Source organism: Peromyscus maniculatus, chromosome 20 (genome assembly GCF_049852395.1).
Source record: "Peromyscus maniculatus bairdii isolate BWxNUB_F1_BW_parent chromosome 20, HU_Pman_BW_mat_3.1, whole genome shotgun sequence".
Classification (NCBI taxonomy): domain Eukaryota; kingdom Metazoa; phylum Chordata; class Mammalia; order Rodentia; family Cricetidae; genus Peromyscus; species Peromyscus maniculatus.
The window spans coordinates 12,162,110-12,188,432 of NC_134871.1; the positions used below are offsets into that span (position 1 = coordinate 12,162,110).

At 38.5% G+C, this 26,323-nt stretch overlaps 1 long non-coding RNA gene across 1 annotated transcript; it reads left to right on the forward strand.

The window, feature by feature from the left end:
- The first annotated feature begins 1,550 nt into the window (after positions 1-1,550).
- LOC143269662 (uncharacterized) lies at positions 1,551-10,906 on the forward strand. Its single transcript, XR_013046246.1, has 3 exons — positions 1,551-1,679; positions 8,930-9,007; positions 10,239-10,906. It is a non-coding gene; the product is annotated as an uncharacterized LOC143269662 (long non-coding RNA).
- The last annotated feature ends 15,417 nt before the right edge of the window (positions 10,907-26,323 follow it).

A 26,323-nucleotide genomic window follows, 5' to 3' on the forward strand; every position in this document is an offset into this window, starting at 1 on the left:
GAGTCGTAAGAGCTGCCACTGCTCAAGAACACACTCTAATCAGAAGAATTGGGTACATGTTTTGGTAATTGCTTCCCTAATGGCCAAAGCATTTGCTTCTCTCAGTCAGGATTCTGGAGTTCTGATAGATGTGTTCCGGGCATGTTTTCCTCTTTCCCAGCCTCATCTTTGAACTTCTGTACACAGAAATTTTGCTCATTTATTCTTTTTTGTCTGTTTCTGGTGTTTGATTTATAGCTTGCTCTCCTTGTTCCACCAAGCTTCACATGCACTTCTCCCTTTTTGGAGTTTTTACTTCTCCTTGTCTTACAGTTTTTGTCAGTCAGACCTCCATCCTCATGCAACTCTATGCCTTATTGTCAAAATCCCTGAGATTTCTACAGAAATGGAAGTCCCATCAGACCAGAAAGACATCACTGGAACCTTGTGTGCCTTGAGGCAGTGACATTAAACTTTTCAGGGATCGATGTGTGTGTGTGTGTGTGTGTGTGTGTGTGTGTGTGTGTGTGTGTGTGTATGTTTGTGTGTGTAACTTGCCCAAAGAGAGTTTCTATTTCTAAGGAGAAAAACCATTTCTTTACAAAAGCTCAAAAGACTGGGACATCAAATAACTCTTACAAAACAACATTTTGATGAGTTAAGTGTAAATGAATCAGAACCATATGGATTGAATTTCCCTTAAAATACACATGGGTTTAAAAATTAAGGGGAAAAGTGCTTGGCAAAGTTCTCTTTGAGTTTGGCCAAGTCTGATTCCTTTGAAAACTAGTTCAAGACATGATGCCAATCTCAAAATGCTTCTGGGTTTGCACATCTCGGGTTCAAAGTGCTCTCATCTTCAGAATCTTCTCTGTTCTCCCTTTGTCCACTGCTGTCAGGGCTATACTCTCTCAGTGGTCCTGATCACAGTGACATCTATGAACAAAAAGTGCCTGTCAAAGTCCTCTGTCATCCAGGAACTGCCCAAGACCAGATCTTTGTGGAGAATATAGAATAAACACAGTAGGATTAATTTTCTAAACACCTAGATAAAAATGAATCCAGTGTGTTCTCCTTACTCAGAATGCCCACGGTCTGGGACAAAGCAGGCATACATTAGGATAGAAGACAAGGGACAGATGAATATCATATGGGCCAGCGTCCTGGTGGCCCAGAGAATTCACCCCAGATGGCTCATCTAGATTTTCTTCTTGGTGGCATTCACAGAGTAGCTCATACTTTACATGCCCCCAAATGTACGGATGAGGGTGCTTACAGATGTTCCGATATGATCAAGAGACGAGGAAAGCGATCACAAGACTGTAACAACAGTGCCTGGCCTAGGGCTGAAATAAAGCCAAAGCAGTCAGTCCAGGCCAGGGAGAATGGGAACCATGGAGAGAATCCGCTATTTGGGTCATCAATGGGAGCAGCTATGGTCAAAGGCATTTCATTTGAGTAGGAAAGAGTAGGCAAGAACTCAGATGAGAAATGTGTGCTAGAGTAGGTGGCTCCAACTAGATGGTGGACATTGTCCAGAATGTGTGAGGTTCAAACAAAGAAACAGAGCACTGTGCAGCTGAAGGAGAAGTACCTTCTGTGACTGAGGATGACAATTTAGGCAGAGACGGGGCATCTACCTGTCCTTTGAAGACCTTGAGAAGCGAACGTAGTGGGTGAGGAAGCATTTTATATTCAAGGTAGGACAGCTCAGTGAGCATGTTGGGCAGATGTAACCAATGACTATTTTCTATAATTATGAAAGGACTGGTTTGAAGAAATTCACTGGAAATGTGCAGGGGAGATAATTCACAGGGAAACCCAGCAGAAATTTATTGGGGTTTATGTCAGATTCACTAGATACACTACAGACATGGCATGTTTTTAAAAATAGGGGTATAATCAACTCAAACTACTGTTTTAGGAAAGCTAATTTGAAAATTCTGCATCAAATAAACTGGGAAAGGGAGAGTAGGTAGGTAGTGGGGATTGGTGGTTAGTATGTACAGAGATGGGTGCATAGGCCTGGATGAAGGCAGAAACAGAAGGAAAAAAAAGAGCAGATTTTCTTTGGCTTTGTATTTCAGAAAGCACTTAGAATTGGACCTGGCAAACAGAAACACCCAATCAATACTTGTTACTATGAACATGACTGTTAACACTAAAGGCTATTTTGAAATTTCTATGAAGCCCTGTTCCTTTTGCCCTGATTGTCGGTGTGACTGTGAAACTAAGGTTAATCTAAAATGGTTTAGTGTTTGAATTTTCATGAGTAGTGTATTTACATTTAAAAATCAAGCAATATCAAAAGAATTGTACTGAATCGTGGGGGATGCTGGGAGGGTGTTTTTTTTTTTTTTTTTTACTTGCCAATGCCGCTTTTAACTCCTAATTGCTCCTTCTCAGTAGTCGCTCATACAGCTTGGTGGCTTGCTTGTCCTGTCTTGGTATAGTATTTATTAATTTCTTGCTGTTTGATGGTGTTTTAATCATGTTAAATAATAATGGGTTATTATGTCATCCTGCTTCCTAAATATTGTTTTCTGCTAAACTAAATAGTATACCATGATTGCCTGTTTTTCTTACAAGGAGTTTTGTTTCCCTTAAGTTGCTGGCTGGGTACAGTTTTTCAAGTTGCTAGCCACAGATTTTAATTATTTTCAAATGTTCGTCTCAAGTGTTCTGTCATATTTTTTTTTTGCAAGGTTGTCAGTGCTCCTCTTTTAATGGTGAATGTGTTTTATGGCTTCACCCTACAAACTTAGGATGACTTTTCTGGGAGATAACTTTGTTTTCCTTATTGGAAATTAATCTTCTTTGCCCCTCCCCTTCTTTCACTGCTCGGGCACATTTCAGAATGGGAGTATCAGAAAGAACATGCCAGTTTGATTTTTCTGCTTATTAATATCTATGCATTCATGCTAATAGACTTTAGCTATCATCTTGATTGACTTCACAGTCCTTAGCTCGTGGCTTCTCGTTCCCTCTGGGCTTGGAAGATAGTCTTGCTGGTGAGAATTTTATAGTGTCCCCCCCCCACGCCTGCCCTTTTAATTAATTAATTAATTAATTTTTCCAGCACTTGTGTATTCCTTTTCCAGCCCAGTGTTCTGGAATTCCCAGTGAAGTGTGTGGTGTAGATGTGTGATTACTCACTCTCCCATATACACTTGCCTCTTTTCCAGTGTAGATGGGTTTCCTCTACCCTCACTCCTGTGCCACTTAATTTTAATTTTCCTACATTCCCCATCTTTCCTTCTTTCATCCATGTTCATGGAATGTTACATTTTATTAATTGGCCATTCCATATCCGTGTTTTCCTAGTTTAGCTCTTGGAATTTTCATTTATTTTGAATTTTTGTCTTTTAATAAAAAATTGATATTTTAAACTTCAGGAACGATTTCTTACTAATTATCCTTTCCTTGAATTTTCTTCTTGTGCTAAAAAAGCAATTTTCATGTCTCTGATATTCTTAATTAAAACGTTTGGGAAGGGTGTTTCTGTCTTCTGAGCCCATTTCTTCTATGTCTTCTTTACCTACTGCTTCATCAGATTGGAAATCGCCAGACCATTGTAGCCCCTGTGGTGAGACTTTGCATTAGCTGATCCATTCATTTTTAAGACTAATGAATTTTATACTGCAATCTAGTTAAATAGTGAAATACTAAAGGGATAAAGAGGAATATATTAGTGATATAAAGAACAATATTATTGAGTCTCCCAAGCATTATGCTAAAAGAAAGAAGAAATGGTGTTATGTCACAAACTTATACTTACAGGAATTTTTTTTTTGTCAAGCAGATCAGTTGTGACAAAAGAAGATTAACAGATATCAGAAGTCAGGGACTGATAAAGAAGTTAGCTATAAAGAAATATGGGTAGACATTTCTGCTGATGGAAAATCTTAGGTTTTTATTGTGGTTATGGTTGTGTTACCATACACCTCAGTCAAAACTTACCAAGCATTACAGCTAAAATTAGCCATGGTAAGTTTTATTGTATAAATACTTTAATTAAGTTGATGCAAGTAAAAGCCAATTGTAAATTCTTTATTTGTGAGTGGGGCTTATTGCTTTGGAGTTCTAATGCCACTTACCTCACATACTTTCCTTAAGAGCATTCCTATGAATGGCAATATGGGGTGGTCTTTTTTGACAGCTAGCGATTGGCTTTGGAGTAACAATTGATTTGTATTACACATGTCAGTTCATAAACATAAGCATTTAATTACTATATTTTAATCATTACCACTTCCCACTCTGTCCGATGTATTTGAGTTTCTGGTTTGTCCTTTTTAATTTCTTAAGCAGTTCAACTAACTGCACATATAATTTGTATTTGAATACCTAAATCTTCTTGCAATATAGATTTTTCCATAAAAGTTTCAGAGAAAGGAATTAAAAGAAGAAATACTTTGGTGGGCCATTGTTTGTTTAATTTTCTTTTAGGATATTTTTTAATCTTTAAGATGCTTTGAAAAAATCATTAATTGTTTTAAAATTTAAAAATGTACAAAATACGATGGAGCAGACTCCTTTCCTTAGTTGTAAACAATGCCATTTAGCATGTTTTCTTTATAGTTTTCATGGTCAGTACAAGTATTTTAGATAAGCCCAAAGCCCTGTTAACTGGTTCCTTTGTCTCACTTTAACCTTTCCCTTCCAGAAATAACTGTCTATCTGATGGTAAGATGGTAATTTTATGTGTATGTAAGTGTTTTACAAATATTATTAAAGATAGGAATAGCATGTTCACTGACATTTCAGTTTCAAAAATGGTGTGAGTACCAATGTATGGTCTATTCTTTAATCACTCGATAATTTTTGTCACCCAACTTTGCATTTCAATTTTACTTGCTTATGTTTCCTGGTGTCCTTACCCATTCTGTTGATCATTTGTCTAGCTCAGAGCCAATGCTATCCTTTTAAATTACAATAATGTTTAGAGATTTCTATGTCTGATAGGAAGTCTCCCTTCACCTTCCTTCTCATCAAGATTCTCTTTCTCTTCACTTCATCTGGCAAGAACCAACTTGCCAAGTAGAAAGAGAATAGTCTGCATACTTTAGTTGACTTCATCTCTTTGAGGGGAATAAAAATGTTTATGGGGTCACATGTGCAGTTTTGGAATTCTTTCATCTTTTAAAATAAAACATTTGAAGAAAAACTTTAAAAAAGATTAATACACTAGAAATGAGAAAGATAGAAGGCACAGGGGAGAACAGTGTGGTAGACATAAAGCTACTGGGATTCAACATAAAACTGTATTAGAATCTTAGCAGTGATATTGATGAATATTTAATAAACATTGACTCATCTGATAGATGAATGCATTTAAGCTTTATGCTGGGGAAAGTGCATTCTAATACCAAATCTGAAAAAAAAATATCTGAAATGTACCATTCCATAGAGAGCATTGAAAAATAATGTTCTTAATTATGATTTATTACAAAGTAGAGAAACATGTTTCTTATGGGGGAGGTGTCTTGGTTAGTGTTCTGTTGCTGTAAAGAGACACCATGGCTATGGCAACTCTTATAATAAAAACATTTAATTAGGGCTTGCTTACAATTTTAGAGCATTAGTCAACTATCATGGTGGGAAGCATGGTGGCATGCAATCAGACATAATGCCGGAGAAGTAGCTGAGAGCTACATCCTGACCACAGGCAGCAGAAATGTGTGTGTGTGTGTGTGTGTGTGTGTGTGTGTGTGTGTGTGTGTGTGTGTGTGTGAGAGAGAGAGAGAGAGAGAGAGAGAGAGAGAGAGGACACTCTGGGCTTGTCATGGACTTTTGGAACCTCAAAGGCCACCCCTGCTGTGGGATGTTCTGTATGGCAAATGTGTTGCTCTGATTGGTCAATAAATAAAATACTGATTGGCCAGTGGCTAGGCAGGAAGTATAGGCGGGACTAACAGAGGAGAAAAGAAAGAACAGGAAGTCAGAAGGAGTCACTGCCAGTCAACGCCAGGACAAGCAGAATATGAAGATGCCGGTAAGCCATGAGCCACATGGCAAGGTATAGATTTATAGAAATGGATTAACTTAAGCTATAAGAAAGTTAGCAAGAAGCCTGCCACAGCCATACAGTTTGTATGCAATATAAGTCTCTGTGTTTACTTGGTTGGGTCTGAGCAGCTGTGGGGCTGGCAGGTGACAAAGATTTGTCCTGACTGTGGGCAAGACAGGAAAACTCTAGCTACATACCCCGAGTGACACATTTCCTTCAACAAGGCCCCACTTCTTAATCCTTTCAAATAGTCCCACTCTTATTCACACCACCACAATGCATGTGCAGAAAGCACACTAATGTCATTGAAGTTGACAGCCAACAGCCTATGTGATGTCTACCGTGTTCTGAGGCCCAATATCACTTAGAAATTGAGGTGAGATTATGCAAGGCTTCCCATGGTGACATGGAGGTGATTTTATCCCAATTCAATATTTGAAAGGACAGGAGTTTTGAGTCAAACCCACCCTACTGACTCTTTTGTAAAGAAGGTTTTATGGGAGCATAACCATACCCATGTGTCTACTTGCCTGTAGCTGTTTTCCTATTGCAATGAAAGATTGGATTCTTTGGGAGGAAAAGCATACAGCCTCCATGACTAAAATAATTTACAATCTGGCTACATGAGAGAAAGTTTGTTGTCTCCTGCTTATCATCATAGTTAAGAGTCCAGGACAAAGATGTAGGTGCACAGTGGTCAAAGTGGAACACTTTGCTAACACAGTAAGTTAATGTCTTTATCCTGCAAGAAAACCCACTTTCATCCTACATATTCTGCATAGGTACTGCATGAAAGGAAACGAATGACCTGAAAGCACAAGAAACCTTGTATTCTGAATTTGGACACTCCCTTTTCTGCTAGCCTTACCAAAGTCCTGTGCTTTGTAGAAGGCTGCCCACAGACATAAAACCCTGCCAGGTTTTCCTATCCTCTTAGAACAAAACAAAACAAAACAAAACAAAACAAAACAAAACAAACAAACAAACAAACAAACAAAAAACAGGCCATGGCCTACTGAGATTTGGGCTATGGCTTGGACTGTCATTTTTAAAGAATGTTTTTTATTTTTATTCCTGTGTATTTGTGTATGATTTGAGTGTGTGCAGATGCCTTCAGAGGCTGCAGCACAGTATCTAGCCCTGGAGCTAGAGTTCCAAGGCGCTCTACCTAGGTGCTACAAATGGAGCTCTGGCTATCTGAAATGAGCAGCAAGTGCTCTCTTAAGTTCTGAGTCCTCTCTGTCACCCACTGCTGTGGATTTTGCAACTTCAGAAATTCATTCTTCCAAGTGCCCTGTTAAGTAAGTGTTGATAAATATTTTTCATGAGGGCGGAATCAACTAAGCTATCATGATTCCAAACTGGCAATATATTCCAATGGGAAAAGCACCAAATTTAGAGCCAGAAGTTCTGTTTTTGAGTTCCTAACCTTGATGCTTACCAGATGAATGACCTTGGGCAGCTTTCTTAAACTTGAAATTCAGCTTTCTCATATTCAAAATGCAAATAGTAATAATTCTGCCATATCAGGCTATTAAAAATATTGTTAGAAACCTAATGGGGTATGAAAGCATGATTTTTAAATTATAAAATAATACACACATGTTCATTATTATTTGTGGTTCTCACAGGCTCTCTCAAAGATTTTTCTCTAACATCTGAAGGGACATCACTCAGGTTCAGGAACTAGCCATGAACTGTCCACTGCATCTGCCTTGCTCCAAACAATCATGATTGTTTCAACATCTGTCTTCTTTGACAATACCCTATGCCTCTGCACACAGCCATCATCTATAAGAATCATTGCTGTGGGACCTGAACACCTTCGAGATAGGTATAGTGCAGGGCAGATAAGAATGCTTTTGTCTCGCCCAAGTTGCGTATTAGCTCATTTCCTTCAATCCCAGGGTAGTACTGACCATGCCTAGACTCTCACACAAACTCCAATGTATGCAGTCTTTAATTTGTTGCTGAACTTTTCCCTTAGTTAAAAATATGGGATAGAAGCCAGTGTAAGAAAGGGGGAGGGGACCCAAACATATAGTATCTCCAAATACTGCCCATTTTCCTCAATCCTCTTACTTTTCTCTGTAGAACCCAAATTTGTGCTTGTAAATATTTCCTTCATGGTGGTCTGCTTTCCTGACTATCTCTTTACCCCAGATTTTATGGGGGAATTCATTATCAGAGTATATTATATGAAAAAAAAATCTATCCTCAATTTAAAATTGTTCTAACATCTCATAGGAGAAATTGGTAATCAAACTCACCCTATTTCAAGACATCGGGAAATTCACTTGTAAGAGCAGATCCGGGCCATAAATATTAAGCCTTATTTTTTTTTCTGTTTTCAATCTTTTTGTATATGTCATGGAATGCATGCCCATTATTTCTTCTTTGATTTGACATATATTCAGCTATGTCATGAGTGGCCAGTTTGTAAGCCTTGTGTCTTACGGTTGGAGGGTGGTATAAACTGTCATTGGCTTTAGGGCCAGCTAACTGTCTCAGACTAGCTTGGCTAGAGCTCTGCATTTTATGTTGGATTAAGATATAATTAGATAAGAGACTCATTTGTTCCCTGCCCTTTTTCCATCTGAGACTAATTCCCCCAGGGCCCTCATAGATAGGGGAATTAACTTGAATGTTTCATAGCATGAGGAGCTCACATAATTTACATCGTGGGCTCATAAAAATGACCATTGACCCACAGGTTTCTGCAAATGTCTGCTTTCTATAGCCTAGATTAAGCTTGAACTGGGCCATTGTGTTCTAAACTATAATCTGAATTTTCTTCAATGTTAAACGCTTTTCTACAGAAAGGAAAAAATGAGAATTACCAAAAACAGTGACTATGATATGTTTGCCAGATAAAACATAATTGCTTTATTTTTCCCCTTTGTACCATTAAGAGATTTATCGTCTTCTATTTATTTTCAGCACTTTTCTTCATTTCTGGGAAGTCCAACCTGCCTAAATCATTATTGCATCTGAACAGAGTTTGCAGACAGATTTCCGGTAATGGGCTCGAATAATGGCTCTACTTGGCATTTTATAATGGCCATTTATGGCATAGAGAGGGGCAATGTGTCTTACATGTTTCCTCCGAAGCAAACAGGAGAGGCCTCAGGGGTCTAGTGGCGTTGTCTGAAGCAGTCTACCACACATTCTGAATTTCTTTGTATCTACATAGTAAGGAAAGTTTGCCTTCCACATAGTAATATATCAGTGTTCTTTTTAGGTATAAAAATGTGTCAAGATTTTAATTGCTGTTGTAGGACACTGTGCCGTCTTTATTTATCCTCTATATCAGTGCTGTTACAGATGCACACCTAGCTTGAGATGTCTGTGATTTGGAAATCAGGTTTGATTTGATTTTGATTTTTTTTCTTTTGCTTTCAAAACATCTGAAAATGGCCTGGGGTGATGGCATAGTGGTAAGAGTGCTTGGGAAGCAAGTATAAGAACCTGAGTTCAAACCCCTGAGCCAATGAGAAAAGCTAGTAGATATGGTTGTGTGAACTGGTAATCCCAGGGCTATGGGGCTGGAGGCAGACGAGACCATGCATGGGGCTTGATGGCCACCAGTCCAGCTCTTGGGCTAGTGAGACATCTTGTCTGAAGGGAATAAGATAGAAAGTTAGAGCAGGAAACCTAATATTTTTCTCTGGTCTCTGTACATGCATATTCACCTACACATAGATACCTATGTATATTATGTATAACACACACACACACACACACACACACACACACACACACACACACACACAAGAAATTCTACAAATGAAGAAACCAAATGAACAAAAGGGGTACCTGGAACTGGTCAAATAGTTTATCTTTGTAGAATGTGGATCCTTGTTTGTAAATGGGTGCTAGGATAATTAAATTTACAGTTGGGGATTTATTTGTGTGTGTGTGTGTGTGTGTGTGTGTGTGTGTGTGTGTGTGTGTGTGTGTGTGAGAGAGAGAGAGAGAGAGAGAGAGAGACAGAGACAGAGACAGAGAGAGAGAGAGAGAGAGAGAGAGAGAGAGAGAGAGAGAGAGAGAGAGAGAGAGAGAGAGGATGTGCGTGAGGAGTTTTATGCTAAGGTGAAAAGGCTGATTAGAACCAACGGGGAATTCTAAACCCATGAAGTTCTGAAGATGTTTAATCCTTTTCGTGAATCGGAAATTACTCTCATTTTGCAATGGTTTCATTTTCTCATGTGAGTTCTGTGAGGATTCTTATGGTCCTTTTTTCTCACAGGAATACCAACTTCAGGAGCAATGATTCTCACAGGAAACTGTCAATCCCAGGCTGCCACAAACATCCCTGGCACACCCAGTTCAACAGATGTTTATCAAAGGACTTCTCCTTGCCCAGCACTTAACAGGTACTCTGGACTGTGTGGGATAATTGTGAGGTGAGAGACTTGATGCCTTACTGGAAGAAAGTCTGAAAGGAATTTTATGAATTCATCAGTGGTAGGACTGGTGGGATGGCTCAGTGGTTAAGAGCACTGGCTGCTTTTACAGAGGTCCTGAGTTTAATTCCCAGCAACCACAAGGTGACTCACAACCATCTTTAATGGGATCTGACGTCCTCTTCTGGCATGCAGGTATACGTGTAGACTGAGTGAGTACTCACACATAAAAAAAAAAAAAAAAAAAAAAAAAAAGAAATCTTCAATGGTAATACGGTGCTGGGAAGAATATGTAAAAGTAATAGGGGTAGTGTATCGAAGTCCTGCTGAATGATGTAACATGCCATCAGGGACACCAACATTGGACTGTGTATATCCAAAAAAGCCAACTTTTGTTGCATGGAGTCATTGAAATTTGTCCTGTTTATTAAAGCAGCTAACCCATTTGATCAGAAGGTATGGGATAAATCTTTGCCATATGAGAGACATTCATATGCTTCACATTAAGATACTCTGGGGTTTTCTTTCTAAATCATGATACATAAGGTGCTGTTACAAATCACAGTATCTGGGGGGCAGTATTTAGGTATCAGTTCTGTTTTCTTTGGCCTTCCTAGGCGATTCCTTTGTGTATTTGAAAAGCATTGTTCCTGTATGTCCAATAGTCTAAAACACGTCACCAAATGGTTTTGTTAAAATGTAGGTCTTAGATCTCCAGAACTAGAGAATCAGTTACCCTTGAAATCTGTGTATTACCAAGTTCTCAGGGGGGAAGGAGGGTGCTTAGACAGATCAAAGCTTGAGAAGCACTGTGTTAGAACAGTCTTCTCTCATGATTCTCACAGTGAGGTCTTCTAAATATATAGAAGGAGTTTCTTAGAAATGCTTCCTAAAGGTGTGTTTCTGTGCCCAATCCCAGACTTACTAAACCATAATTTAATTATGGAGGAGCTTCAGTATCTACAACCTAAAGAATGTTCTAGATAATTCTTGGTTCACTAGAATTCATGCTTATTGGCTAAAGGGACCTTTCCTATGACTCTTCTTCATTATCTACAGCCCCACCCCACCCTCCATGGCTCTTCCCCTGAAATTCAGGGACGAAATAAATTTTCTACTCCAACGTTGTATCTGATTCTCTGTCATTATTTGGAATAGGGGTCTCTTCTACTGTTTTAAAATGCTTTACACCCCACAAAGTCATACATATCAGTGCTCTACAGCAGAGAAATTTTTGATTTAAATGAGAAATAATACTGGATAAAGACAGTCAAACCCCAAATTCCAAGAATGATGACCTAAATCATCATACTTGCACTTGAGGGACAGAAGCAGGCAGATCGTTAAAAGTTTTTGGCCAGTTGGATCTGTACAATATTTTTCTTTTTTTAGAGTTAGCTAGGGTACATATAATAGCTTGTCTTAAAAAAAAAAAGAAGAAGAAGATTACAGATGTCATAAGTACCCATGATTCCGTGAATGGAGCTTTGCTTTACTGGCTCAGTTTTTTTTTGGGGGGAACTGTATCCGTTGTGTGAAGAAAGCAGCGCGTAGGAATAATTTAGATGAGAAATTGAACATAAAGGGGGATAGGAATATGCAAAAGCAAGATAAGAGAAAAAGACTGTAAGTCCTGCATGTCTTCGAGTGTGGCTTGCTTGAGAGAATAAACTGATTACAACCAAAGCCTTTGTAGGGTGATAAAGAGTGAGATTGCATACTTCTCAGAAAGAAATTAAAGCTCATTTCCTAATTTATTTTTTCTTCTTGTTTTGTTCTCTCATTAAAAAGATTTATTTATTTTTATTTTGTGTGCAATGGTGTTTTGCCTGAATGTATGTCTGCGTGAGGGTGCCAGCTCCCTTGGAACTGGAGTTACAGACGGTTGTGAGCTGCCATGTGGGTGCTGGAAATTGAACCCGGATCCTCTGGAAAAGTAGCCAGTGCTCTCAACCACTGAGACATCTCTCCATCTCCAGCCCTCCCATTTTTTGAATGTGTACTAGCTTTGGAGGGTACATGGAGAACTTATCTAGTAGGTGTCTCTTCAATTTCCAGATCCCAGTAGACTGTGTTTCTGCTGAATTGATCTAGTTTCTGCATTCCCTTTCCTTCCTTTATTAGTATCTACAGGCACACACTGAACATCAGTTCTGAGCTGGGATACTGAAGCCATAAGATATAAACAGGGAGATTTCTGTCCTGGTCCTAAGAGTATTTACTGTCTATGAAATATTGCTCAGCATCTTTTAGGAGCACAGGCTCTCTACTCCCGTGGGAACAGAAGAGACCAGACTAAGAAAGGGGTGTCTCATTTCTCTTTCTCTGTGAACTGTGGGGTAACACAGAATCAACTCACTGTCTTCATTAGACTTCTTCTTATGTGCTTCCTTTGGGACACTGGAATGAGATATATAGGGAGAGACGAACCCTCCATATTAAGAGCATCTCAGGTAAAAGGAGAAGGAACAAATTCCACACATATGTATTTGGTGAGCCAGATTGTCAGTGCCCAGGCTCACTTGTAGGTATTGAAAGAACCTTGATGTGGTATATGGAACATATCACACCATAAGGAATACATCAGTGGACTGGAGTCATGGTGTCCACTGGGCTGTTGGCCCAGGTCTTAGGACGTAACTCCAAATCTCTGAAGGTAAATTAAACACACAGTAGGCAGTACTCAGGGTGCAAAAGAATGGGAGGCTTCATCACTCCATAAGAAGTTCAAAGTCAGCTTTTAGCCTCTCATGAGAAAAAGGCCATGTATCTGGAGCTGGAGGTTTGAAATGTAGCATCAGGTAGGTAGGCATAGATTCAGACTTTTGCTATCACTTTGTCAATTGCGTGGTCTTGAGCAGATTACTCACATCCTGGAACTTCTTCTTGACACAATTACAACATATACAGATACATGCACATATTTTATGAGATAATTGTGAAGAATAAAGGAGACAATGTCTTCAAAGGACTCAGCATGGTCCCTGGCATAGGATAAAAATAATACATTTTTTTCCTTATGACTATTATAGAGCAAGAGATTAAAAACTGAGAGAAAGATAGGAAGTCGCTATGCCAGGAGTACTCTGTAAGTTCTAAGAACAAGGATCAAGGTAGAGTCTTGTGTTTCAACAGTGAACATCTTTTTCCCTCCAATGGTAGGAGATCAAATACAGGACCTTGTCCATGCCTGGCAAGCATTCTCTTACTAAGCTGTATCACCAGTCTGAGCTGTCACAGCAGATGGAACCTCAGCATACAACAAAGCAGATCCCTCATCAGGTGCCTGCTGACAGCCAGGGTAACTTATTTCTGCCTCACAGCAGTGCGGCTGGGAAATAGGTCTAGAAAGAGTGCTAACAGCTAGTGAGCCACTGTAGATTGTGAATACAGTTTGGATATCTGTACACATTCTTACTTTATACTAGTACTGGCTATGACATTAGTTCTGATTACTTGACTGTACTTTTACAAAAGACAGATTGGTGGAGACAGAATTCTTTCCTTTTGAACTGGAAGAAAGAATGGAGAAAGGGGGGTTGGGAATACAGTTCAGTTGGTAGAATGCTTGCCTAGCAAGTGTGAAGCTGTGGTTTACATCCCAGTACCGTGTGAACTGGGCTTGATGGTATACCCCCTTAATCCCAGCTCTCAGGCGTTGGAGGCAACAGGATCAGAATTCAAGGTCGTGCTTGGCTATACTGCAAATCTGAGGACAATTTGGGATATGTGAGATCCTGTCTCAAGAGGAAGTGTCATCTGTCTTTGCGTTTGTATGTCTGTGTGTGTATGAGAGAGGAGAGAGGGAGAGGAGAGGAGAGGAGAGGAGAGGAGAGGAGAGGAGAGGAGAGGAGAGGAGAGGAGAGGAGAGGAGAGGAGAGGAGAGGAGAGAAGTGCCTTGAAGTTGGTTTGTATGGAAGGAAGTAACAAAATGGCAGTGACCCCTGGGCATATTAAGGAAGTTCTGAGAAGAGAAGAGAAATATAGAAGACAGGGATGTAAGGCTGGCTGGTGGTGGTTAAGAAAAACTGAAAACATTACTTTTATTTCACTTTCCAGTATGTCTTCTAAAGTCCTTAGAGCACGCAGCAAAAGTCATCAACTGCTGTATGCATCTTCCTTGAAAATGACGCTGTGGTGAGCTTATGTGCTACTTAGTTCTGTTGAGGATGCCCTGTGCTGACCACTGCAGGCAGAGCTTCAGGAGGCATTCTTTTTTTCCAACTGCTTCCCAAGCTCAAGTTTAGTTTCCAGGATATCCTATTAAGGGCACTCCACAGAAAAACATTTTCTTCTTTTTCCCTCGAGCAGACACAGAGGCTTAGCAGATTAATGCATTAGTCCTTTATATGGTCTCCTTCTAAGGTCGGGTTCAAGTCTGTGTCCTTTGATTAGCAGTCTCTTGCAGCCCTGTCCTGGGCTGGTTCACGTCTCCATTCTACTGGCTTTTGTCCTTGAGAGAGAGGCTGAGAGATAAAAATGTTAGTTTGTTGGTTTTTTAAACCACATAAAGTTTGCATGATCACATGGGTGAGTAGTAAACCTTTTTAGGTATTCAAGTGTCTAAGTAAATATAAACGATCAGTTTCCCACATAAGCAATTTATTTAAGAAGGGAAAATATATGAATGTATATAAATACCATTGCGGGAGGGTCCTAAAGAATATGGTTTATTTCAGTTACAGGTTCTTGAAACATGGGAGCGTCACAGAATTATTGGTGTAATAAACCCCAGTGGTTTGTTATGGCATTAACTGCTCAGTATTTATTTCATGCTATTAATCAATAACACCAACCATCAGTTACTTGCTACTTGGGAAAATTTAGGCTATTTTCCTAATGCTGTTGTTATACTTTTCTTTCTTTTTATCCTTTCTTCCACACTCCTCCCTCTATCCTTACCTCCCTCCCTCCGACTGTATTTAGCTAAATGATAGAAATCTCTAGCTAGTAAGATGTTTGCTCGCATGCAAAGTACCACTGGGATTTAAGGTAAAGGAGATTCACTCAGAGAAAGCACCTCTTTAAATCAGCCAGATACAGAACTCTAAATAGTAAAGAGGGGGAACGATATGAGTGTCTCTTAGCATTTCTGCTATGGACTTACATTTTCTTCCTAGGTGCCCTTGTTGGTAAATGCTGCTAAGGATGGTAAATGGATGGCTATGACACTTCCTCCCACTAATGTCCACAGTGTGCTCTGAAGGCATGCCATTTTGTACGATATATTGCCCAAAGACCTGATCCTCTGAACCTTGGAAGTTTTTCTTGTTTTAGTGTTTGTTTTTGTTTTTTAATCTGTGAATATTTGGCTTGTTTTTTTTTCCCCCATACCCCTTAGTATAATCTCTATTAGAATAACACAAACTTGCTTAATGAGGTCATCTTGACTATCAAATGGCAAATCAACAGGGCAAGCAAAAAGCATGGCCTCTGCTTTCCAGAGAAGTATAGCCAAAGCTGGATTTCATATCAAGTAGAGCAAGTATTCAGGCCATTTCTCTCTCTCTCTCTCTCTCTCTCTCTCTCTCTCTCTCTCTCTCTCTCTCTCTCTCTCTCTCTCTCTCTGTGTGTAGAGATTTGCTGTGTGCTTCAGGCTCTGTCTCTACTGATCTGGTATGTTTAGTGAAGGTCTGGTTCATTCTTTCTCTTTCCAGCTTCCTTTGATTCACAAGTTAGCCCATGATCTTTTAGGTGCATGAGAAAATAGGTGGGTAGGAAAATATATTCTCACCATACAGGCACCTGCATGGTACCCCTTTGAATGATAATGATATTAGACAGTTGCTGTCAGTAGGTTACAGGAGGTTAGCAGTCATGGTTCCTACTGCCAGTGCCTTTTGGGAAGCTACTGGTATTTATCTAAAAATAATTCCAGCATCAGTTAATGCATTTGTGCACCGTCTATGCTGAAAATACAGAAAACAAAAGAAAGATATAAAAAAGAAAGATAAAGAAGAGAGAATTTTGATGTTTTTCTCCTCCTTCCCTTCCAACTTTGTCTTCTTCACTCATAAACTGGCCTAAAAAACAAAAACAAAAACAACAAAACAAGACAAAACAAAACAAAAAACCCACAATCTTCTTCCTCTTCCCTGCCTCCCATATGCTGGAATTACAGGTGTGTGCCACCATGCCCAATTTACAAAGACTTTTTCTTCTTCACTTTTAGGCTCAATAACCCAAGAGCAGTGTTTGTGTTGTTAATGAGTTGAAATTTTGTTTCACTTGGGTGTTAAGTTGAACATATTAATAAATATTATTGATGAAAAAATTAGTAATGAATAAGTATTAAATAGAATGTAATTGTTGCTAAATTTTTTTCGGGCCTTTAAATTTGGAGTTAAGCTGGCAACAGGGCAAAAGGATAGCAATGAAGGGTAAACAGCAGGTATTTAAGAATTTAATATATACAGATACAAAATATCATGACTAAAAAGACACAGGTGTCACAGATGTGAAGGGGAGATAGGAAGTTCAAATCATTTCTTGACATTTTCATTTTGAGTACTGATGTCAGCAGTTTGAAGGAAATTCCCCAATGTGTTTCCCATGTAACTGACTATTGACCAAACTCCTGAGGTTTTAAAGATTATCATGGTCCTGGTAAATGCTCCTGAATTTCAGCTTGCCATATTAGAAGATGCACTAGAGGGCTGAAGAGATTGTTCAGTATGTAAGAGTGCTTGCTACTATTCCAGAGGACCTGATTTTAGTTCCTAGCACCCACATAGCAACTCACAATTCCACTTCCAAGGGACCTGAATCCTGCTAGCTTTTTCGGGTACCTCAAGTACAAATGAAATGGTACTTGGACATATGTGCAGGCAAAACCTCTGTACATATAAAATACGATAACTGTAAAAAATTTTAAAAGATGTATTAGCCAAAGTTCTTAAAAAACAGAACTAATAGAAAATACTATAGATAATATGGATAAAATATAGATAAATGTAGATAATGGAGGAAAAAGTGATAGAGATAGTGATGGTCTGAATATACATTCATATATATATATATACATATATATAACACATAAAGACACATAAGGCTGTTCACTATGAGAATTGGCTCACATGTTCATGGGGAGTGAGGAGTCTCATTCTCTCTTCTATAAACTAAGAACTAGTAAAGCTTATGGCATAATTAAGCCCAGGCTTGAAGGCCTGAGAACTAGGGTTTCAATGACCAAGGGTAAGAGAAAATCATCTTCTGTGTTCAAGAACTGAGAGAGAGGAAATACACCCTTTATGGATTTGTTCCACCCAGCCCCTCAGTCGGTTGGATGGTACCTACCCACATTAGGCACGAGTGAAGATAGACCTCTTTTACCCAGTCCACCAATTCGAATGTGAGTTCCTTCAGAAACACTTTTCCAGATTACCATAGAAGGTTTTTCTAGCTCTTTGGGCATCCTGTAGCCCAGTGAAGTTGCCACATAAAATTAATCATCACATTACAGTTGGCTTCTTTCTGGATATACAAATTCAGTGCAAACATTTGGACATCTTTAACATGCTGTACCTCAGTTTCTCTATGCACCAAAAGTGAGTGCTCACAAAAATGCTCAATCTTTTCTGGTGCTAAATATGTTAATTCCTTAGACACATACTTTACATAAGGCCCGTTTCAAGTATTATTCTTCAATCCCAATTGTCAATACTACGTGTCCTGTCTTTTTGTTCCTGACTTCAACTCATCTTCATTCTGATTGTGTGTCCACATGGGGGTGGAGAACAAGCATATTTTTATTTTAAGCAATGACACAATAACTACCTTTTTAGTGTGTTAAATAATACCATAAGTGGTATGTTCATGCAGCATCTCCTTCATTTCATTGCTATTTTTTGTCAGTTGTTCTAAACTCTAAAATTTGTAATTTACCGTATTTATTTTTTTAGATGCTAGTAATCTGAGATAAATGTGGGTGTATCTTCTTTATTGTTCTGAACTGGCAAAACCCTCAGTCATTCAAGTGCTTTGGAAAAGGCTTTAAATAATTCTGCTTCTGTCTGCTTTTAATTATCTATACTGAATGTGTGAGGTTTCCTATCATATACAAATCTCAACAGTAAATGGAAATATAAACTAACTGTACATTCAAAGGATGTTTTGATTGAGATGTCAATTTCAATTATTGGCTATTAATATTATACCTCAGTTCATATTTGGGGAGTTGAACAGCTCAGGAGAAGTTTTAGAAATAATTTTTAAAATGTAATTCCTTGATCATAATATTTATGGTATAAAATGCCTAATTATGAATTTTTATTGTTTATAAGGGCCTATTTTTACTTTTATTTCCATATTTTAAATATACAGCGCTCTCTTAGTTCTTATTCAATTTCAAAGACTTAATTTCTCTTCAAGTAGTATTCTAAACAGAAAAATGTCCTTCAACTTGATTAGCAAGAAATGAAAAGTTAACTGAAAGTAAAGATCCACTTTCAAATTTGAATTTAATTAAATTTTCTTACAGATGAGCATATTTTGGTCACTTGTAGGATTTTTTAAATCCTGGTGGTGGTGGTGGTGGTGGTGGTGGTGGTGGTGGTGTGTGTGTGTGTGTGGTTGTGTGTATGTGGTTGTGTGTGTGTGGTTGTATGTATGTGTGGTTATGTGTGTAGTTGTATGTATGTATGGTTGTGTGTGTGTGTGTGTGTGTGGTCATGGTGCAGGGGGAGGTCAGAAGACAGCTTTGAGTATTGGCCTTTGTCTTCCACCGTATTTGAAACATAATCTCTTTTGTCAGTCATGGCTGCATATGCCAGGCTAGCTGGCTTATGAATGTCCTGAGATTCTCCTGGTGGTATCTCATATCTCCCTGTAGTAAGAGCACTAAGATTTCAGGTGCGCACTACCATATTCAGCTCTCATTTGGGTTCTGAGCATTCACCCTTGGGCTCTCTTGAACATCATGTGCTTTACTATCTGAGTCATCTAGACCCCCTGTGGAATTTTTATCAACTTTCCCCCCTTTTCTCTGGGGCATGTATTTTTACCTTTCCTGTGTATATAAGGCAGGATTATTTTCCTTTTGTAGTAATAAAATTTTGTTTTATTTTGTTCCTCTCAAGCACATTTTTCTTCACTCTTCATAATACTCAATCCAACCTTTACTGTGTTTCCTATCAAGACACTGTTGATATTTTTATTCCCCCATCCACCTGTGGCATCCATGGTATGGTTCATTACATTTTTCCTCCTCTGTCTAGTGAATTACAAACATAAATGAAAGTGTGGACCTAAGCTCTCCTATTTTTTTTAGAAACACATAAGATAGATACAAATTCTGGTATGTTCTAAAAGACCTTTCCAGAACTGTTAGAGCTGAGTTCCCATCAGCCTGTTCACATTAAATTAACTCCCATTGACATCTTGTTTCTGACTGAAATTTCTTTTAATAAAAGCATCAAATGAAATGAGGAATACAAACCAACTCTTCTCTGTTAGGGAAGACAATAGAATTATAAAAATGTAACAGTCACGATGTTGGTTTAACTACATCGAGAGCTTGGGAGCAAGGAGTGATGCTTCCCTTCTTCCTCCCCTGTAAGGACGCTCAGCCAACAATGACGATAAAATGATATATGAGAGGAGACCTCAAATGGGCTTTAACAGAAATTACTGGAAATTCATTATTCAAACTTCTAGTCAAAATGTTAAATCTGTCCTTCCAAACCCATGATTTCCAGTTTTAGAGAACTATGGTTACCATTATAGGAAATCACATGTAGAAAAATGTGCCTATTGAAAAAAATACCAGTTTCCTACCTTGTCAATACCAGTAACTAGAAACCAGACTTCTCATAGAATTATTGAGAAATAAGAAATAGATAACAGAACTATAAAAATTATCAGAAATAAAGTCTAGGCCGGCTGGTGGTGGCACATGCCTTTAGTGCCAGCTCTTGGGAGGCAGAGGCAGGTAGATTTCTGATTCGAGGCCAATCTGCTCTACAGAATTCCAGGACAGTCAGGCCTATACAGAGAAACCCTGTTTTTAAAGTCCCCAAACCAAAGAGAGAGAGAAAGACAGACAGACAGACAGACACACACGGAGACAGACAGAGAGAGAGAGAGAGAGAGAGAGAGAGAGAGAGAGAGAGAGAGAGAGAGAGAGAGAGAGAGAGATTGTACTGAATGCCTGAGGACTGCTAGCACACAATAACATGTTGTGATAGTTGTATAAAATTGAGAAAAAGAGAAAGCGAAGAAAATATTTAATGTGATTACCTCAGATATTCATCTTCACTAGGTTGTTTTGTCAGTTGGAACTCAGTCTTAAGTCTCTAAGAACATTTTGCTTCAAGATGTATTAATATTTCAAAGTACTCTTCTTGGAGTCTCCTTCAGGTCAGCAAACACCACCCCTACTTATTTAGTTGCTCTGGCCTCATTTGATTCCATTGAATTTATCTTCCACCTTGTGCCCAGTCTCATCACATCCTGGTGATTTGTCTTTTCTGTCATGAGAATATATGGAGAATCCTCCTGTGCTTCCTTCCCTCTTTCCCCAGTCCTTGACCCGTTTTCCCTGTGTATTCACAGTAGCTTCGCTGCTACCCTCCTAGTTTTACTTGGGCATTATTACTAAAGCAGGAAGCTCAGGTCATTTCAAATTCATGCGAATCTTGTTTCCTCATCTTGAAACCTTCTACTTGCTCCCAATCTTGCTCACATTAACAATCAAATCCTTACAGGGACTGTGTGGTCCTCACTGCCCATTCCTTTTCCTTTGTCCTATGATCTAGTTCCTGTGAGTCTGTCTCCCTCTCATTACCTCTGGCCTCCTGGCTGTTTCTTTAACATGGCCAACATACTTCTTCAAGAGCATACACGTACGCTCTTAGAGAACTCTTCTTCCTAATACTTACAAGAGGATTTATCCACTCACTTCCTTAAGTGATCTGTTGGTATTGCTGATTCAGAGTCATTCAGAGTCAATGAAAAATAGTAATCGCTTTCTCTGTTTCCTGTTTCCAACTCTGTTTTTCTTCATGCAAGTGCTCAATTTTTGTCACCTTAGCTACGTATTTGCAAATTGCCTGTCCTTCCTCACTCCACATTAGAATCCAAGATTTAGGACTTCGTTGATTAACTGCTAAGTCTTCTACATTGAAAACAAAGCTGGACAGAAAGACGGCTCACAGGCTAAGAACATACACTGCTCTTGCAATGGAACTGAGTTCCATTTCCAGCACCTACATCAGGGAGCATTCACCTGCCTGTAATGCCAGTTCCAGGGGACTTGATGCCTCTGGCCTTTTGGCGTAGGTACTTGTACTTGTATTTATATACCTACACACAGGCAAACAGGCATACACAGAATTAGAAATAAAATAAATTTTAAAATAATAAACAGCTTAAAATAGTCAAACACAATTTATTGAGATGATTTGTCATCAAAACGATTAATATATATATTATTTTAGCAGTTTTAATTATTAGGAAGAAAATTTTTGAAGCAAACTGCTGAAATTTGCAAAAAGGGATCCCAATGAAATGGTGACTGTATTGCATCATGTATTTGTGTCTCTTGTTAGATATTGTAAATAAAAGGAACAATTGTAATATCAGCCTGCTTGCAGTTTAAAAACAAGGAAAATACACATTTCCGTTATCTTGTTGAGTATTTGTTGTATTCTGGGAACAGTGGGATTTTCAAAGTTTTTATATTTAGAGAGTCACAGTGGTGGGTTGCTCCAAGGTGGTGGGAACATGAGTTGCTTGTTGTCATCTCTATGGATCAGGAAGCACACCGGCAAAATAATAATGGTATGCAGCTGGCTTTCTGCTTTCTCACTTTTGTTCCGTGTGAACTCCTGCTGCCCGGGATGGTGCCAACAGATTCAAGAAGGATCTTTTCCATTAGTTCATCATTCCTTTCTGAAAAGAAGTCCTCACAGGGGCTGGAGAGATGGCTCAGAGGTTAAGAGCACTGACTGCTCTTCCAGAGGTCCCGAGTTCAATTCCCAGCAACCACATGGTGGCTCACAACCATCTATAATGAGATCTGGTGCCCTCTTCTGGTCTGCAGAAATACATACAAACAGAACACTGTATACATAATAAATAAATCTTAAAAAAAAAAAAAAAAAAAAAGAAGTCCTCACAGACACGCCTCTATACATGTGTGGCTTCTAGGGGAATATAAATCTAGACACGTTGAAAATGAACTAATCACATTAGATTAATAGGAAAATATCAGAACTTTACCACTCAAAACATAGGTGTCCTCTAACTTTACCTTAATAAATGAAGAGGGGGCAGACTTAATTTCTGAGCAGTTAAAGTACACATGGAACAATAGTCTTGGTGATCTTATTTTGGGGAGGCTAGAAGCAAACTGGTGTGGAGAAGGCATTTAATCATGCCACATAAGCAGTGGGTTCAAGAAAATGGAAGTTCCCAGCTTGAAATGAGAATGACTGACAAAGTTGGCATTCCTCCCAAATTCTTGAAGAGATATCACATTGAAAATGGATTTGATTTTTGGGCTTTAAATGAATTAAAATAAAATTTACTCTCTTGTCCAATGTAGAATGGTCTGTCATAAAACCATATGCACACAAACAATGTAAATGGACTCAGAAGGTTATGTTTATATATTCATGCATACACAGATACACATATATGGGCAATATACAATTTATATATATGTAAAGCAATAATAATTTTTTTAAAAATGAGACTAATCTAGAAAGTGTGTGGGACATGCGAGGGAGGGAGGGAGGGAGGGAAGCAAGGGGAGAAGGTGATGTAATTCTATTTCAATTAAAAACATATTTGAAAAAACAAAATTTACTAATACATGCTATAATTACTGTGACTTCACTCTTCTATAAACAAACAACTTTTCTAACATCTATGAGGTACTTTGATATTTCTGAGGCCATTAACAAATGAAATAAAGAGAGCAGTGACCCCAGTGGCAACAGAGGACTTCTCTTTCTGCCAGGAATTCGCGTCGACGCTGGTGAACAACCGGGGAGTGTTTTAGTGGTGAGACTAACTGTACTCTATGTTTTTAATCCATGAATTATTCTTTTCAATAATTCTATTCACTTTAAAGAAAAACAGCATTACTTTTATACCAGTCAGTGTTGACAGTGTACATGGCCACTTATATACCAGTCAAGAGAAACTCTCCAACCAAAACAATAATGTCATTTTCTCTTGAGTAATTCTTACCGGGTTTCTGGTTTTAGGAGACAGTTGGTTAAAGAAAGTTTATAATCAGTGTTTTCAGACTGTATTTTGAGGCATGAGGCAAGCCTCACACCAACAATGCATTATTGCCTAGTTATTTTTAGGTATTAGTCATGGAACAACACAGGTGTCCAGAAGAATTTGTTGGGTACATAAACATGAAACCTCTGCCTCTGAGAGCTTCTAGTCTAGATTGGGACATGCAAAACAGGAAACCCAAGCTTTACCACAAGAAGATGAATGGGCATCATTGATCCCTTAATATGTGAGTGCTGCCAAGCAATTATGCTTTATTTATTCAGAAAAAATCAACTAAAATGCTGCTCGGGGTATATTTTAGTCCTCTAGAAATGTAATAATCAGTATGATAACAGTTGCTTTGAATATATGGAATAGTCTCTGAGATTTATCAGTCAGTCTTTTGCCTTCTCAATCAAGAAATTTGGGTGCTTCACTTTGGGGTATGTGGTGATGGTGATGATGGTGCGTGCGTGCGTGCTTGCGTGTGTGTGTGTGTGTGTGTGTGTGTGTGTGTGTGTGTGTGTGTGTGTGTGTGATGTCTGGTCTCTGTGCCTTGCATGTGTGTGCTTGCCCATGCAGGCACTTGTGGGGCTCGGAGGTTAACATCAGGATGTCTTTCTCAAAAATATTTCTTTTATGTTGCCAAGACAGAGTTTCTCACTGAACCTAGAACTTGCTGTTTCAGCTAGATTGACTAGTCAGTGAACCGTGAGATTTGTTTTTCTCCTGTTCCTCTGACTGGATTTACAGGTGTTGGTTGCTACATTTAGTATTTAGATGGGTGCTGAGAATCTGAACTCAGTACCCCATGCTTGTACAGCAAACACTTTGCCCACTGGGCCATCTTTCTAGCCCTTGGGTGCTCCATGTATTTCTGGTACAGGGGATTTGCAGATGGATAAGACATTGTGGTTACCTTAAGTACAGTTTGTATCTAGAAAGTGGAAAATATGCCATCACAAAAGAGCTTATTAGATACATGCCTACATTAGCATCAACCATGATATCTGTAAATGTTATAGATAAGCATTAATCCTAACTCATTTTCAGTGTATAAACTGATTCACATGGACTCTGGTTTGAAACTTGGAATCATTTATTTACCCTGGTCCAGTTTCCCCTCAATTTCCCTGTGTAATATGTTATTGTCTAATTGATCTGATTGAAAAAAATAGTAAAACCCACTAGAGAAAAAAAAGTAAAACAATCAAACAAAAACAAAACAAGCAAGAACAACACCCCCCCCCCCAAGAAACCACAGTGTTGTTTTGGGCTCTAATTTTATAGGATTGACCAGGGGTTGGAAAATGTTCTATAAAGGGCCAGATAACAAGTGCTTTAGGCTTGCAGACAATACGATTTCTATTCCACCCATGCCACTCGGCTGCCACAACATGAATGCAGTTATGGAAAATATGTATATGGATGAACAACCTGAAGTACGCTGGTTTTAATTATGGAAAAGGTGGGCTGTTCTATCTATAATTTACTAATGTTTGTACAAGACATCAAAAGCTCTGAAAATCAAGAGGAGAAAATGATTACCAAGAAAAAGAGATGTTCTGAGAAATCCTGCTAAATTATTTTCTTTGTAAATTTTTATAAGAATCTCTCCTTCCAGTAGTTTGAGATGGGAGTCTTCTAACATGTAGCCTCATGTGTAAAAAACACATTGGCTTAAATTTTGTATGATGATGACTCATGATTCTTTCCTTATCCAAATTTACTAATGGGTATAGTCTTTAAATTTTGCTCCTGAGTGTATTTGACTATTGAACATATAAGTTATCAATATAAATATATTGATTGATTTGATAGATCTATATTATTTTAGAGCCTTTGCACAAAATCTTCTGTTTTATAGGAGACTCTTAATGTTCTCTGAAGAAATGAGTTCCATGTTCACATGAGATTTATATGGAAAATAAAATCTTCTGGCCTATTCATTGTGTATACTCTAAATACCACAGTTTATGGCCAGATAGAATGTTTCTGTCTGCACTGATATTGAGCACTGTTCAACTGAAGGCAAACCTCATAAGTGATTATTTTTTTCTATGCCAAGTCATGCTCGTCTTCTGGATATTCCACAGTGAGACATTAGGTGCATTTTGTGTTTTAAGACAAAAAGTCAAACATTAGAAATAAATTCACTGTTTTATAATATTATTAATGGCAAGGTCCACAGATCCCACACAGGTCATCATGAGTTTCCCGTAGGAGTCATATGCTCTATTCCCATCAATCTCCAGGTTTTCTGTTATATCCAAATGCACATCCATTTAAAAAAACAGCAGCAGTAGATTAATTATATACAACCTCAGCTTTAAGATATCATCCATGAACAAGTTACTCTACTTGCTTTCCTTTCAAGTACAGATTACGGAGCTTGTCAAATCCACTTTGCATATAGGATGATAAAATCTCAACAGCTAGCAGCGAGGGAGTGGACCTGTATGCAGCAGATAACTAGGGCAAGTCAATGATAAACGTGGCGATAGAGCTGTCATTGCTTTCCACAAATGAGAGATAAATCCATGAGTGCAAATGTCACATGTTGAATAAGTGAACAATCACTCCATCATCCATCACTGCCAATTCCTTCCGTGTTATCTGGATTGTATTTCAGCTGAGTACATCGTGTGAGTTATATAGCAGTTTCTTAAAGATGAAGTTATGTGTTGCAACAGGCCAA